Consider the following 14,422-nt stretch of genomic DNA (forward strand, 5'->3'; position numbering starts at 1 on the left):
ATTTGCATTTATTTCAAAATCAATTCTGCACGAGAACCTTCGTTCACTTTTAACGTGAGAATTAATATTAACACCTTCGCGCAGATTATGCGAACACGTTTTGCATGGCTTATGAGTTGATTGCGAATGTCCATGCAAATACCTATCTTTATAGGTTATTCTGTAAACATCGCATTAAAAGACAGAGTTTATTACAATTACTTATTCATAGTATTTCGTATTATTAATTTCCTAAATTGTATATTTATTTCTTTGCTTTTTATAAATTTGCGTACGCTATATTTGAATAAATATAGATTTCCAGTTAAAGTTAGTTAAAGTGTAGTTTCTAAATTAAGAACAGTGCCAATAATGTACTTCTTTGGAACTATCTCGCGAAAAATTTCTTAAAGACAAAAATTAAAGGCAAAAATTACTTGTTTCTGATTTTTCTTGTCACAATTATGAAATTATACAAATGTTTGCATCACCAATTTTTGCATCTGAATATCTACAGTCTATAAATACATTTATTTATGTAGTTTATAAACGCACCAAATGACTTTAGTATTTGTGTCAAGCTATTAGAAGGGTTAGTTTACTAGATGACGTGTAATGAGAATTTTGGAAAACAGTACACGTTGGTTTTTACATTTTCTTTGAATTGGTTTACCAGTTATAAACTAAAATTTTTTCAAAAATGAAAATTACAGTTTTTCACCAGTTTGAATCGTATGTAACGAAAAACCAATTAACTTCTTTTAAATTTTTATTACAGGCTTAAATAAAAATGTCGTGAAAAGTAGCTCATACAATTGTGTTCGTAATTCCGACTAAACACAATTTTTTCAAAATTTTAAATACACGTCATCAACTAACAATAAGTTCACTTTACCAAACTTACAAACTCTTCTCTGAAGTGAATTATATTATCTTAGCGAGACTTTATATTATCTATATTGTTAAATAAAAAATATGCAAATATGTATTTGTAACTATAATTAGTAAGGATGCGAATTAATTCAGCATCCCTAACTAAACCGAAGAGGCTATTGTCGAAAGGACATGTCTCGCCATAAAAGGGGTGTATGATATTCCTCAGAAATAATAAAAAACGAACGAATCGTCGCAGGTAATTGCAAAATAACGAACAGTGTGAGAAAAAGATTGGCGCAGTGATTAAATGGCCAAAAACTGCGGTCGTGATTGCTCGAATGCACCAGAAAGCGTGGAGATTTTCATTTGGATCGAATGTTGAGGAGAGCCGGGAGCCACCCACGGCGCGCCAGCAGGACGATCGAGGATTTCTCTTGATCATTTCGATCGCGCCGGCTCGCCTTTATGTGCATATTATGTATTTATTATAGCTGCCTACCAGGAACCGAGCGACAAAACCAGAGGAACTCGGCCTTTTGCTGGTCCGCGGAGCCCCCCGTTCCACGTACCGTCCCCCCTGGCTCATTAATTGACACCGTGATGCTCGTTCCGCCGATCTTGGTGGTCCTTGGAGCTCTCCAACTCCCTTCAACGATACGCCGATCTTCTGTGGGCACACCGCGGAAACCCCGTGAAACTGACGACCCGCGAGACTTATCTGATTCACCTGGACGACATTTTGCAAACCAGAAATGACGTTTTTTCGTTTTTCACCATTGAGATTACCTTCGACATGTACTCCTAAAATGCAATGACTCAATTAAATTACGATACTATTATATTTATCTTCATCAAAATGGTAAATATGTAGAATCGTAGAAAAGTAGTAAAACTCATTCTATATTTACAAATAATTGTATTATTGCTAATTACACGTTAAATCATTAATTGCATAAATTCGAATGAGCCACATCGGTCAGAATAATTCACTTAAGAATCGTAAATAGAATCGTAAAAAGGTACAGTAAAACTTATTCTGTATTTACAAATAATTATATTATTGCCAATTACACGTTAAATTATTAATAGCATATATTTGAGTGGGCCAGATCGGTTAAAATCAGTCACTTGAGCCTTAACAAAATTCTTAACAAGCCTTAACAAGATTTAAAAATTTGCAAAATTGCTTGTTAGTTAAAATTTGATCGAACCCATGCGCCGAAAACATTAATGAAAAGTTTATTAACAAAATTCTGTTGGGACTTCTAAGTTTTTACTCACACTGGATCTATATGTAGACCACTAAAAGAAGCTACTTCACATTATCTCATAAAACTTACAATATTCTGTTTATTCGATGTTTGTTACAGCACATGTCCCCATAAATAAATAATTCCTCATAAATGCAGCTTTACAAACTTAACAATGCCAGACGAGTCCACATGATTGGTTTCTAATTTTGTTGTTATTATTGAAATTATAAAAATATTTTATCACACTAATTTCCTGATCTATTGTCATATACTATCACGTATTATTGTCGACAAATTATAAAATGCTATTAGTTCGACTTTTAACAATTTTTATCACTGAATACGTCCACAGAAGGAAACTCATTGAACAATTTTCCACAAATGCAATTTTATAAAGTGAACAATGCCAGAAAAATTTTGCTGTTACAATTATTATTGAAGTTATAAAAATATTTTATCATATCCATATTCTGATCTGTCGTTACACACAATAACGTATTATTGTTAATAACAATTAGTCGATTATTATAAATTCTAAAAGTATCTCACTTTGAGAACATTTTTGTAAATGGCTGTGTTTAATTTTCTGAAATGAGTTGTCGAGAATTTTTTATTAGGTGAAAATGGTTAATTTGATTTATTAATGACAATCTACGTGTCGAACATTTATTATGTACGATATTGGTAGAATTGCATATTAACGCTGACTGTGTGTTGCCAGTTGGTCGATTTTACTAATTTAGGTACACGGGATCGTAACGATTCATCGTCGATTCAAGTACGAAACCGTCGGCGTTTTTTGCTGTCCCTAATTTCAGGGAGTCCGTGCTCATTTTATTGCGATTCCTGTGATTCGTTCAGTTCCCGGTTTGGATTTGACGGCAATTTCTTTCTACAATGTCCCCGATTCTGATGATCGTGCGCGTGAGAATTGTGCGAAACAGCTACTGAACGTCACCGAATACCGAAAGGAAGGGTCAGAAGGGTTGATACGTAGAGGAAGAACCGCTTCATCTTCGAGGTGGTCTAATACTTTAACAAAAATACCTTCTCCACGAAAAATCTGAGTAAAACAAATGCTTATTTCAAACAAATATCTACAACTTTTAACTCCAAAACATTTGAATGAATGTTGTTCACAAAATTCTTATATAATTCTACTCATGATTTTAAAAAAAAATGATACTTATCAATTCACTGCGAATCTTTGTCCAAACGATTAATATTCTAGGTTAATTATCTCTCATTTTAATCATTTCAACAGATCGCAAATAATGTATGAATGTTCTTAAACATTTTGAATGTCTTCATTGTTTAGTATTTCACATTCGTTTTCATTATAAATGCGTAAAATCTGCATTCTACTTATTAATTTTAAAGCTCGTTCTCCCATGAGAAACAACATGTTTCTGTTTTAAATAAATTAATTGTTACCTCGTTCTTCTTCGTAAATTATACATTTGTTATTTCTCTGTAAATTATACATAGAAATCTATAGAAATTCTTCGTAATACATTATACATTTGTTATTTCTATGATAAAAATTGTTTATATTTTCAAGAATTGTTTTATATTCTACATATAAAATAAGTATTAACTAGAGTATAAGTATTAATAAACTAAAACACAGTTTCCAAACCAACATTCATAAAATCCTCGACCAAAGTTCAGACTTCATTTTCAGAATTAATCAACACGACATTAACATATACATAGTAATCCTTTTATCAACATGAAATATTAAAAATCCACATAACATTGATTTTTTTCATTTACGACCTGGCATGACCATATGAAAATTTATTGTATTTATACATAACCCTCATTTGATATATTAGAAATATTTAATACTGCATCTAAGGAATTAAAGAACACTCCCATCTATTTGAAAACATTATAAATATAAAAAAGGTATATATACCGCATTACGTTTATTAATAATAAGCAAAAATATTTTGCCTTTAATTTTTTCACGAAAGAATTATTTTCAATTTTTTCGGAATATAATGGAGACTAATTGTAAGTTTATGAACATTTACAATTCTCCGATTCGAAAAGAACATTTTTAATCAAAATATGCTCAAGTTGCAATGAATTCTGCAATGAGGTTTGTATTTGATTTGGAACGTGACAGAAATCTGCAATGCATCAAGGATTCCGTTGAATGCCCGTTCCTGTGGATTAATTCATAGAAATGAACGTTCGCAATTCACTAATGTGGTTGCAGGCTGATAAAGGCTTCCATTCAATCACTGATAAAATTGAAATGTATTATCTTGTTCGGCATTGAAAAACAATGTTCCATTGAAAAGTAATATTCCAGATAAAACCGATTTAGACCGACTCTGAAATCTGATCGATTCCACTTCCACTCGCTAATTAACGTGCGCCGTTTTAGCACACGTCATACAGTAGATGTTCCAGAAGTTAAATTCAATGAAGCCAATGAAGCCAATGAAGTTGTAGAACTATCTACAGTTGTTGCGATGCTCAGTTCATTCTGCTCGTCAATAGTTCATCCACCGGTACCATATTTTCGTTGTTTGCTCTTTCGAGAAAAGTATTTATACCATTGTATTGTTATTTAATGAGTCAATATTTTATCTTCGTAATATAATCACCTATAAATTCGTTCGGTCCTCATGTCCTCTCTCTCCATTGATTGATCAACAAAGCAGAGAGAGAGAATTATAATCAATCAACTGTAATGTCGTTGACTATTTTAATAATCTCTTTTATGGAATTATTAGCAACATATTCGTGGCATTTTTCTGATTAAAATGAGCCCAAACACGACACAATTCAAATCATATTTACTTGCTTAATCCACAATATTATAGAACCTCGATTATGCGAACTAATCAATGGAACTTGCGTTCGAATACATAATAGAACAGTTATGCATAGCTACAGTGTGCGATTAAATCTTTATTGATTTGTACCAGTGTCGCCAGATCAGGGGAGGGAGTGGCCGCGTGATTAGGCCGTGGTGAAAGCGTGGGGGAAGGTAGAGTGGGGGAACAAGTCTGAACCTGGCGACTCTGATTTGTACAATAAATTTGTTCTATATGAATCGCTTTAAACTGTTTGCATGTCAAACACGCATTGGGATAACAATGGAGAGACATCATCGGTTCGGATAATCGAGGCTCCACTGTATCGCGAGTTAAACGAGTAGACACGATCCAAATTGCATCGTGTTTGGACTCATTTGAATCGGAAAAATGTCGCAAATATTTCAGTAGAAGTTTCATAAAGATTGGTTTTGTATCGTGTTACGCTTCTCGTAATTGGTATAAATTGTTCAGAAATATCGTGCAGCGTAAATTTAGATACCTGGCCATACCGAAATTTTTGGAGAAGACGACAGACTGAAAGAAGACTGCTCTACGAAGATTCCTTAAGAAATGCTCGGCTTCCGATCGAGAAGAAATTGATTGCACGGTTTTGTGCCTGATACTCTGATAGTATTGTAAACATGTTATGCAAAAGTTGCACGGGAGAGCAGACGGTGACCTCGCGTCATCTCGGTCTTCGGTTTTTCTCCGGTCCAAAGAAGACAAAGGTCAATCAGAACTCGTTGAATCAAGTCCGAGTATCTTGCAGGACGAACTCGATTCACCATCCGCGTCAGGCCGCAGTTAATGGGGATTCGAGTGTCGATGAGACATCGACGTCGATGGACGTCGACGTTGGTCAGGGGAGGCAGGACAGCCAGCCCCGTTGTTTTTACGCGACGTGCCAGTAATTTACAGTCGGTCATTCAGCCATACATGGCCGCTGCGATCGGTGGCCTCGCTATACGTCAAATTATCCCATACATCATGGCTTTCTTCGGTGTGTCGTCGATTTATGTGCACGCGCATAATATAAATTATTAAATAAGTCTACGCCAGTCGCGCATGCGCTTGTTATTTATCGATCGGTAAGAACGGATCCCTTGAATCGACGATCAAGCAATCAGATAAGTGAGGACCAAGGCTCCGCGTGCAGTAAAAGTGGCCTTTAAACGTCCAGAAAAAGTTACCGTGTCTCGTTGCGTTTCGTGTTTGTCGGAAATTTGTTACTTCCGATGCCAAGGCCCGATATTTTCTCGGGCTCTCATTGTCGCTTATGGACAGGAAAAAATGCATCCTGCAATCAGTATCGTCGAGGAGAGACCGTGATTCTGTGGGAACCATTCACCAGAAACTTCGAATTCATTACTTACCGCTTGTTTTTTGAGAATGTCGAGAATATATGTATTTTACATAAATCTAATTACAGTCGATGAATTAATTATTAAAATTTATTCGTAAACAGAAAATTTATAAATTCAAAAAATTTGTAAGATAATTTGATGTTAAATATTGTGATGTTATTATAAAAGATATCGAATTGTTCTTTACAGCAAAAGATTCTGTAGACTTTCTCGAATACAGTGATATCCACTATTAATATTATACATTATTATGATTGTTTAAACATGTTTAAACAATCCGCCCCGACCACCACGTAATCCTAACTAATTCTGATCGCATAATCTTTGCACTATATGTATAGCCATCATACAGAATTTGAACTAAATAGTAATGGATAAATCATGCGATCATTGAAATCGAGGGTAGCTACGTATAAGTGAATAATTACCTATCATTTTTCTCAGAAAGTATTATCTGTATGACAAAAATCAATACGACGTAAAATGTGTATTTTGATGAGCCCTACAATTTTTATTGGAAGTATTTTTCAAAATTCCCATTATTTACAGAAATAAATGGAGAAAACTATGATTTTTATGGTTTTTTCACGGTTTCCGCTATGCAAATAACATTTGCGCCAATTTTTACTATGTATACGTAATATACGTAAGAATCCAGAGTATAAAAAGATCGGAGGTGTGGGCTTTTCGGAAGTACACCCGTTTTTTCGACGGAAGCGATGCATTTTAATTAGTGTAACGTTATAACATGATCGTAAAAACGTGTATGCTGTTTTTGTTTTGTCGTAGCGATCGTTCAGTTTCGTAAAGTATTATTTGTCTCGGGGTTTGTTCAACGTCCCGTCATAGTTTTAAGACAGTTAACCTGCTCGTAGAGACAGGCAGAAGCGAAAATAGTGTAAGAGGAGAGAGCGCGAACAAAAGCATGCCTTTCTCGCGATGAATCAAATTACTCCGAAGACGGTAAAAATTTCGAAATCGGAGCACGGCTCGTGGGGCACGGAAAGATGCCGGAAAACAAGTTAGAGGGACCCGGTAACGTATTCGCCTCGGGTAGGGCGCGGATCTCAGGTAACGATTTTAGCGGCATCGGCAATAAGACGACGTCATTATTCACAATTTAAGGTAAACCCTCTGTTTCCGGCGGAGCTTCGGCGCGAGAGGCGTCGAGGCCGGGTCGACTTTTAATTACCGACATATCAAGCGAACACGACGGAGGGACACGATTATCGATTGTTTCCCTGTTTATTGTATATTTTAAATTTAATTCGGAGCCCCCGGGAGACGAGCGACCGGCAATAGCTGTCAAATGGTGCCTCGTTTTTAAATCCCTCTTGTAAAGTAAAATGAGACAAGTCCCCACCCCCTCTTCGATCCCCCTTTCCTCCTTTCTTCGGGGTAGACTCACCCTCCCCCCACCCCTCGACGGGTGTCCTTTGTCTCTGATAATTCGCGTCAATACGACGAAACGAAAGCTGTTCCTACGGATTGAGCATTTCAAGGTTTTATTGGCTGAATGCTGATTGGAATCCCCGATTATGGTAGACAATCACTGCGCTACGAGTGTCAAGTCAAAAGTGAAATTTCATTGAGCTCCGATTCTCTTGCTTCACGGCTTCTATTGTTATTATTCTTCCCGAAATGAGTCACGCGAAAGCTCGTCAAAAATTATTGAAATTAACATGGACTGTGTATATTTATACAAAGCTAAAATTGTATTAATTGAAATATATAGGAGCTACATCGGCATTTATTCCTTTTTTTAATAATTTTATAGAGTAGAGAATAATTCAAGTGTTTACACATTTTTTTATGTTTTCACTATACTTTACATTTGATTTACCAATTCTTCTTCAAAATTTATAAAATCCACAGTCTGTACTGATTAATGTAGTTGAGAAATTCCGTATGTACATTCATTAAATGAAAATTTGTATATTCCTTTTTATTTTTAAATGATGATTTTAATATGGTAATCTTTGTGCATTGAAGTTTGATTTTTATAAAATATTTTCTTACTGTCAATGGCACAAACGAACAGACAAGAAAACAATTAATAAATCTTTGAATTTTCGAAAGTGTAATTGATTTTCATACCCTCTGAACCTAAAAGAAAATTATTTCTTAGCTTAACCCTTATGCTTTAAAGTAAGCATTAAGAACTTCTATTTAACGTACTATTCAATATTATCAACAATTTCGAAGAATTTTTGGAAATATTCGAATTGATCAATTGCAGCGGTATGCCTTGTATAATTATCTCAAAATCGACGAGTAATTAATAACGATATTAATAAAGCAATACTTTATAAACGCATAGACAACTTATAAAAATGTATTTTTTATGAATAAATGGCTATATCATTTTTATTATATTGTATTTGGCAGTTATCTAAAGTCGTGAATTTGACAGAAACCTAAATAATAATTAATTGCATAGTGACGTTAGGAGAAGAGTGACCACGTCACCAAATTTAGGGTATAGACAACGGAAGATTCTGCCTTTTCTCACCGAACACTCCTTTTCTCCGAATCGTACAAAACCTGTGCGGATCGTAGATACGAAACTTCCGGTTTCGCAGTGATTTCTCATCCGTTGCAGTGTGCTAGTCCTTCCGGTCATTAAACAGAGGCCACCCTGCAATTTGCAGAGACATTATACGGGCTTGATTAAAATAATAATGCTCGGCCGCCACAGTCGATGAGCGCCAGTCCGGGTCCAACCGAACCCGGACTTATGAATATTGATCTCCATCCGGTGTTTGGTAATAAACATATCGTGCGGCATCGTTTTTACATTGGCATCACAATGGAGTCGAACAGCGTAATGTCACCGGCGCGGCGGCCACAGATTATTGTAATCGGATTATTTCACGTCCGCTTTTTTCGCCAGCTTTTCTTTCGACGGCCCCGCCGATTGCATATTTATGATTCCCATAAGTCTACGATTAATTGTCCTGCACGAACGTTGCAAGCATTACCGCCTGAATATTCATGCAAGAGGGAGAGAGAGAGAGAGAGACCGTGTATGTTCAGTGAACATTTATAACAAATGGACGCGCAAATAAACATTTGCTATAATATAGAGACTTTTTCAACATTTTCGAGACTTCCAAACATATACAACTCTGCATATTTTTAAGATACAGTTACTCGAATTAATATTCGGACGCTCTAAAACAGACGATAACTTTATTAATATTTTAAGATTTGAACTTTTTTGGGAAGCTAGAGCAATTAGTTTTCTACAGGACGTGAAAACAAATTTTTTCAAAAATTGCAATTGATCGGAATTGTAGAAAAAATACTAAAACGTATTTTTAAAAATTTCCAATATAGGCCTACACAAAAAAGTTGTAAAATACAACTTTTAGTATTTTCTCTATAATTCCGATCAATTGCAATTTTTGAAAAAATTTCTTTCCACATCCTGTAGTAAACTAATTGCTCTAACTTCCCAAAAAAGTTTGAATCGTATAGTCAGAGCATTTAAAAAAGTTATCGCTTTTTTTAGAGCGTCCGAATATTAATTCGAGTCACTGCGAAAGTACATTCTTTATTTTGCATATATTTTTATCATATTTATTGTGTGAAGTGCAGTATTATTTATTAAACTTTCGTACTTTGTTTACTAGTCTCGAATAAATGGCACAAAATTAATTTCGGTACATTATGAATACGAGATGTTGGTGAACTATAAGGTTAATTGTATAATAAATAAAATCTATTTGACATATACTACATTTTAGGTGAGTGCTTCAGACAGTAAAATTTAATCTAATATTTATATGCACTAACTAATAAATGTTCCATTATCACAATATATTTTTATACTTTTTCACACATATGGTATGTTCCTCCATCAACTATTATAAATTCTGATTTTGTAAATATTTATACATATATGATACATACAAGTATACATGTACAAGTAAATACATATGTATATCTGTAGACAAGAACAATAAGTCTCCACTTTGTTCATCATAAAAAGCATAATATTTACTATTTAATATTGGGTTGGCGAGAAGGTAATTCCGGTATTTTAAGGTAAAATAAAAATTTCTTTGAGCAATGATTTTCCATTTTGTTCGATGATCTTTTGCCATCTTCCTGATAGCTTAATAAAGTTATTGGCTATTTTCATAAAGCTGCGACAGCTACATATTGAATAACAAAATTGGGTTTCATTCCACATTAAAATATCGAAATTACTTCCTTGCCAACCCAATAGTAAGCTAAGATAGAAAATTATATCAAATATACACAATAAAATATAGTTTCTAAAGAGAATGTTTTCAAAACAACATTATGAAAATAACAAGAGACTGTTCATGAAAAGACACGTTAGGAATACATTATTTATAGCGATTGTAATACTTATTGAATAAAATGTTACTTTGGCGACCATAAATCTAGATTACCCATGCAAATATTGTCGCTTTAGCGTAGTTATCTGATGTCTCCTTTCAGCAGGACATTCGGAAACAGAGTCGATCCATGGAGTGTGAAAGACCAATAATCCTGACTTAAATGAAGACAAAATGGCCAAAAATCGAGGATCGAAGGACGAAGGTCCGTGTAGGGATCGCAGGGGGCCGTTGAATAAGCGACGGCAGCCTTACTACTGTTAGGTAGCGGAACCCCCGCTGACATTCGGCCCCCCATCGACACCTGACAACCTGCTGGCTGCTACCTACAAATTGCTTTGCGTTCTGACCCCTATCATCTCGATGACTGCCATGAGTTGCTTGATATAAATTTCACGACGCTCGGAAGAAATTATATTAATACTTACCTTTGAAATTCAACCATTTTTTTCATTGTATTAAGTTGGCAAACTAAATTCGCGATCTTTTGTTTCGTTATTCTTTTATTGTATCATTATAACCTCGTTCAGTGACCATTCCTTTTGAACTGTGTATCATTGGAAAGTTCTGAATTATGCGATTAATTTGATATATAAAATACACGTGCTTAAAAATATATACATAAATGACATTTTGTTTGAGAAAATGTGGAGGTCGCGAACATAGTTGCCAACCTAATACAGTGAATGTAAAAAGTATTCGTACACCCTTTAAAATAGAACAACTTTTTTATAACTGTACCAAACGACCTGATTTTTTATAATCATTTAGAAGCATTGGTTTGCGAAATGATATGCAAACAAGATTTTCCAAAAATTATAATTTACAAGGTTTTTTTGAGAAATTAGAACAATTAAGTTACTACATGACGTAAAAAGAAATTTTGAAGCAATTGCAATTGGTTGAAGTCACAAGGAAAATGAAAAAGTTGTTATTTACAACATTTTTATGTGGGCCAATATCGGAAATTTAAAAAATACATTTTGTAAATCTGTGTCAATTATACATATTCTGAAAATTTATACAGATATTGAAAGGTGCAGAAATCCTGAGATTTATTTAAATTGCAATTTTCACCATCTTTAAACGTTTGCAACGTTTACCGATTATAATAAAGATTTCAGAATATGTTTAACTGACATAGATCTACAAACTGTATTTCTTACATTTTTGGTATAGGCCGCCATAAAAAAGTCGTAAACAACAACTTCTAGAGTTTTCTCCGAAAATCCGACCAATTACAATTTTTCCAAAACGTCTTGTAATAAACTAGTTGCTCTAACTTCTCAAAAAATGTCCAAGTTGCATGATCTCATATGTAAAAAGTTATCGTCCTTTTAAAAATGTCCGAATATTACTGTGTTCACAGTATATTTCGAAATGACTATAACAAAATATGTATTGTATACGGCACGCGAAAAAAGGGATGGAGTTTTGACATGGTAAAGATAGTTTGGCGAAAGGAATAACAGAAATGATGGATCGGGTATGTGTATAAATCCTACAGCGAATACCACACGAGGGGCCCCTCACTTTTAATTACCGGACCACACATCTCGCCACTGTGTCCTTTCAACGTGTAAATTCCAGGTATAACATTCTATGACGAATCGGTACAAGAAAAGATCCTGTTCCCTCCAATCCTCGGAGGATTAATTTTCTGCTCTCTCCCTAAACGAGCCAATGACGAATCACAAATGTTAAGCATCTCGGGCCGATTAATTAAAAATCTAATAAAATCAGGTGTTTCGAGTACCATTCAATCTCAACCCTTAAACCATAGTTCCGGCTATTTCGTACGCGTGAATTTTCTTTGCTTTTCATTTGCTGCGAAATGTCTCTCTCTCCATCAATTGTTTATTTATTCAATTGTAAATCTTACTTCTAATTAATAAGTCAGTAATTTTACAATGTAATTTATTGCCTCATATATCACGTTGAATATAAACTATTGTCGATACATATTTAGCTATACTATGTATATTGATTAAATACTTTTATCTAACTCAATTATTATTAAGATTTTAATTTAAGAATTTTATTTAAGAATTATTATTAAGAAATTATTTGAAGTACGATCAATATTTTTGTATTAACTCAATATGTATTGTACTTGTAATTATTTCTGACATTCTGTTAACGTAAATTCTAAAATGTAAAAGATAGTGTAATATTTCTTTTTATACAAAATTTAAGATTCCTTCAATTCTTTGGACTATTCAAACATTTTCAATATTTCGTAACTGGTAAAACTTCCTGCCCGTCACTTTTCCAAGTTTAATAAACTGATAATGAAATATTTCTATTTTTATTTCCGATTTTGAAGTGCTCATTCTAGGAACATATTTCTATATTTATAAACAATCTTTTTTTACACATGATTCCGTTTATGAGTAGGTATCGTTAAAATGTCTGCAGATTTTCTAAAAAATGTGTTACGTGATCAACATCCTACAAGGTAGTTTTTTAATAAATAGCAATTCCCGCCATCATTCTTTTATGATCCCCACCACTTCCCGGAACTGGCTCGACAGAGAAAACCTGTGTCTGATGTTAGACGCCATTTTTTCCCAGTTGTGTTTGTCCTACTCGCACTCGACGATTCTCACTCTAATTCCTAACCCATTCAGAGACAAGCGAACTGGAGAAAGTAATTGCTCATTCTTAGAAAGGACAATGCCAAAGCTAGGAGAATTTTATCCCTGTTCACTAACGAACAATTCTTCCATAACAGAATTTAATGTGAAATTATAAAATTACCAAATTATAAAAACTGTAAAGTGGGCAACATTAATGTGATGACATTAGTTTATTATTATTGGTAGTCTTATGTAAATCATTACTAAACTGTGTGTGGATTTTAATGCATTTATGCAGAAATTGGCTGAGTGAAATATAAAACAGTAAATAATTAGAAAAACTTTAGAATATTGCAATGTTGTTTATAATGCAACAAAGTTATTAAGAGATGAACTCAATTTTTACAACATTCTTATATTGCACAAAGACTCGTAGTCTAATCATAACAGAACATATTTAATGATTTTTTGATTCTTTATCGACTATTCTTTAAATTCAATCTTCCATTTTTAAAATGTTGGGGATATTAATTAATTTATGGAATCTTTTTACATTAAACTTCCAAAAGGATATCTATTGTACACATTCTATAATATCTATGCAGTGAGGATTTTTTAAGAAGCTCCTAAGAGCAACAATTACTTCATAAAAATTCCATAGGTGCAGGTACTACTTTATTAAACGAAACAGACAATTTGGTACATAATATTGTTAAAACGGAAATATATGTAACTGTTTATTTCATGTTTATGACCTGGAATGACCTTGAATAAACTTGAATGATCTAGAATGACCTCGAACGACTATATTTGTCTCGAGAAGGGCGTTAAAATCGTAGGAGTTGAGAAGTAAAAAAATGTGGTTTCAATTTTATAAACTCTGAAACATTTATAGAATTTAAAAATACTGCTGTACTACCTTAAACTCATTTTTATTTTTAGAAGGACGCGTGGATGACATATGGAGATCATTTACATTTTTCTTTTTAATGCAAGGTATAATATAATATAAATGTGGATTGTCATATATTAACCCCTCCCCCTCATATTTCTTAAAAAAATAATTATTTCACATAAGTAGGTTAACCATTCATTTTTTCATTGCGAATGACCTTCACATGTGAATGATAATTTTTGAAAATACTCTGAATAAAATATTCTCTA

The sequence above is a fragment of the Lasioglossum baleicum genome, chromosome 6 (assembly GCF_051020765.1).
Source record: "Lasioglossum baleicum chromosome 6, iyLasBale1, whole genome shotgun sequence".
Classification (NCBI taxonomy): Eukaryota; Metazoa; Arthropoda; class Insecta; order Hymenoptera; family Halictidae; genus Lasioglossum; species Lasioglossum baleicum.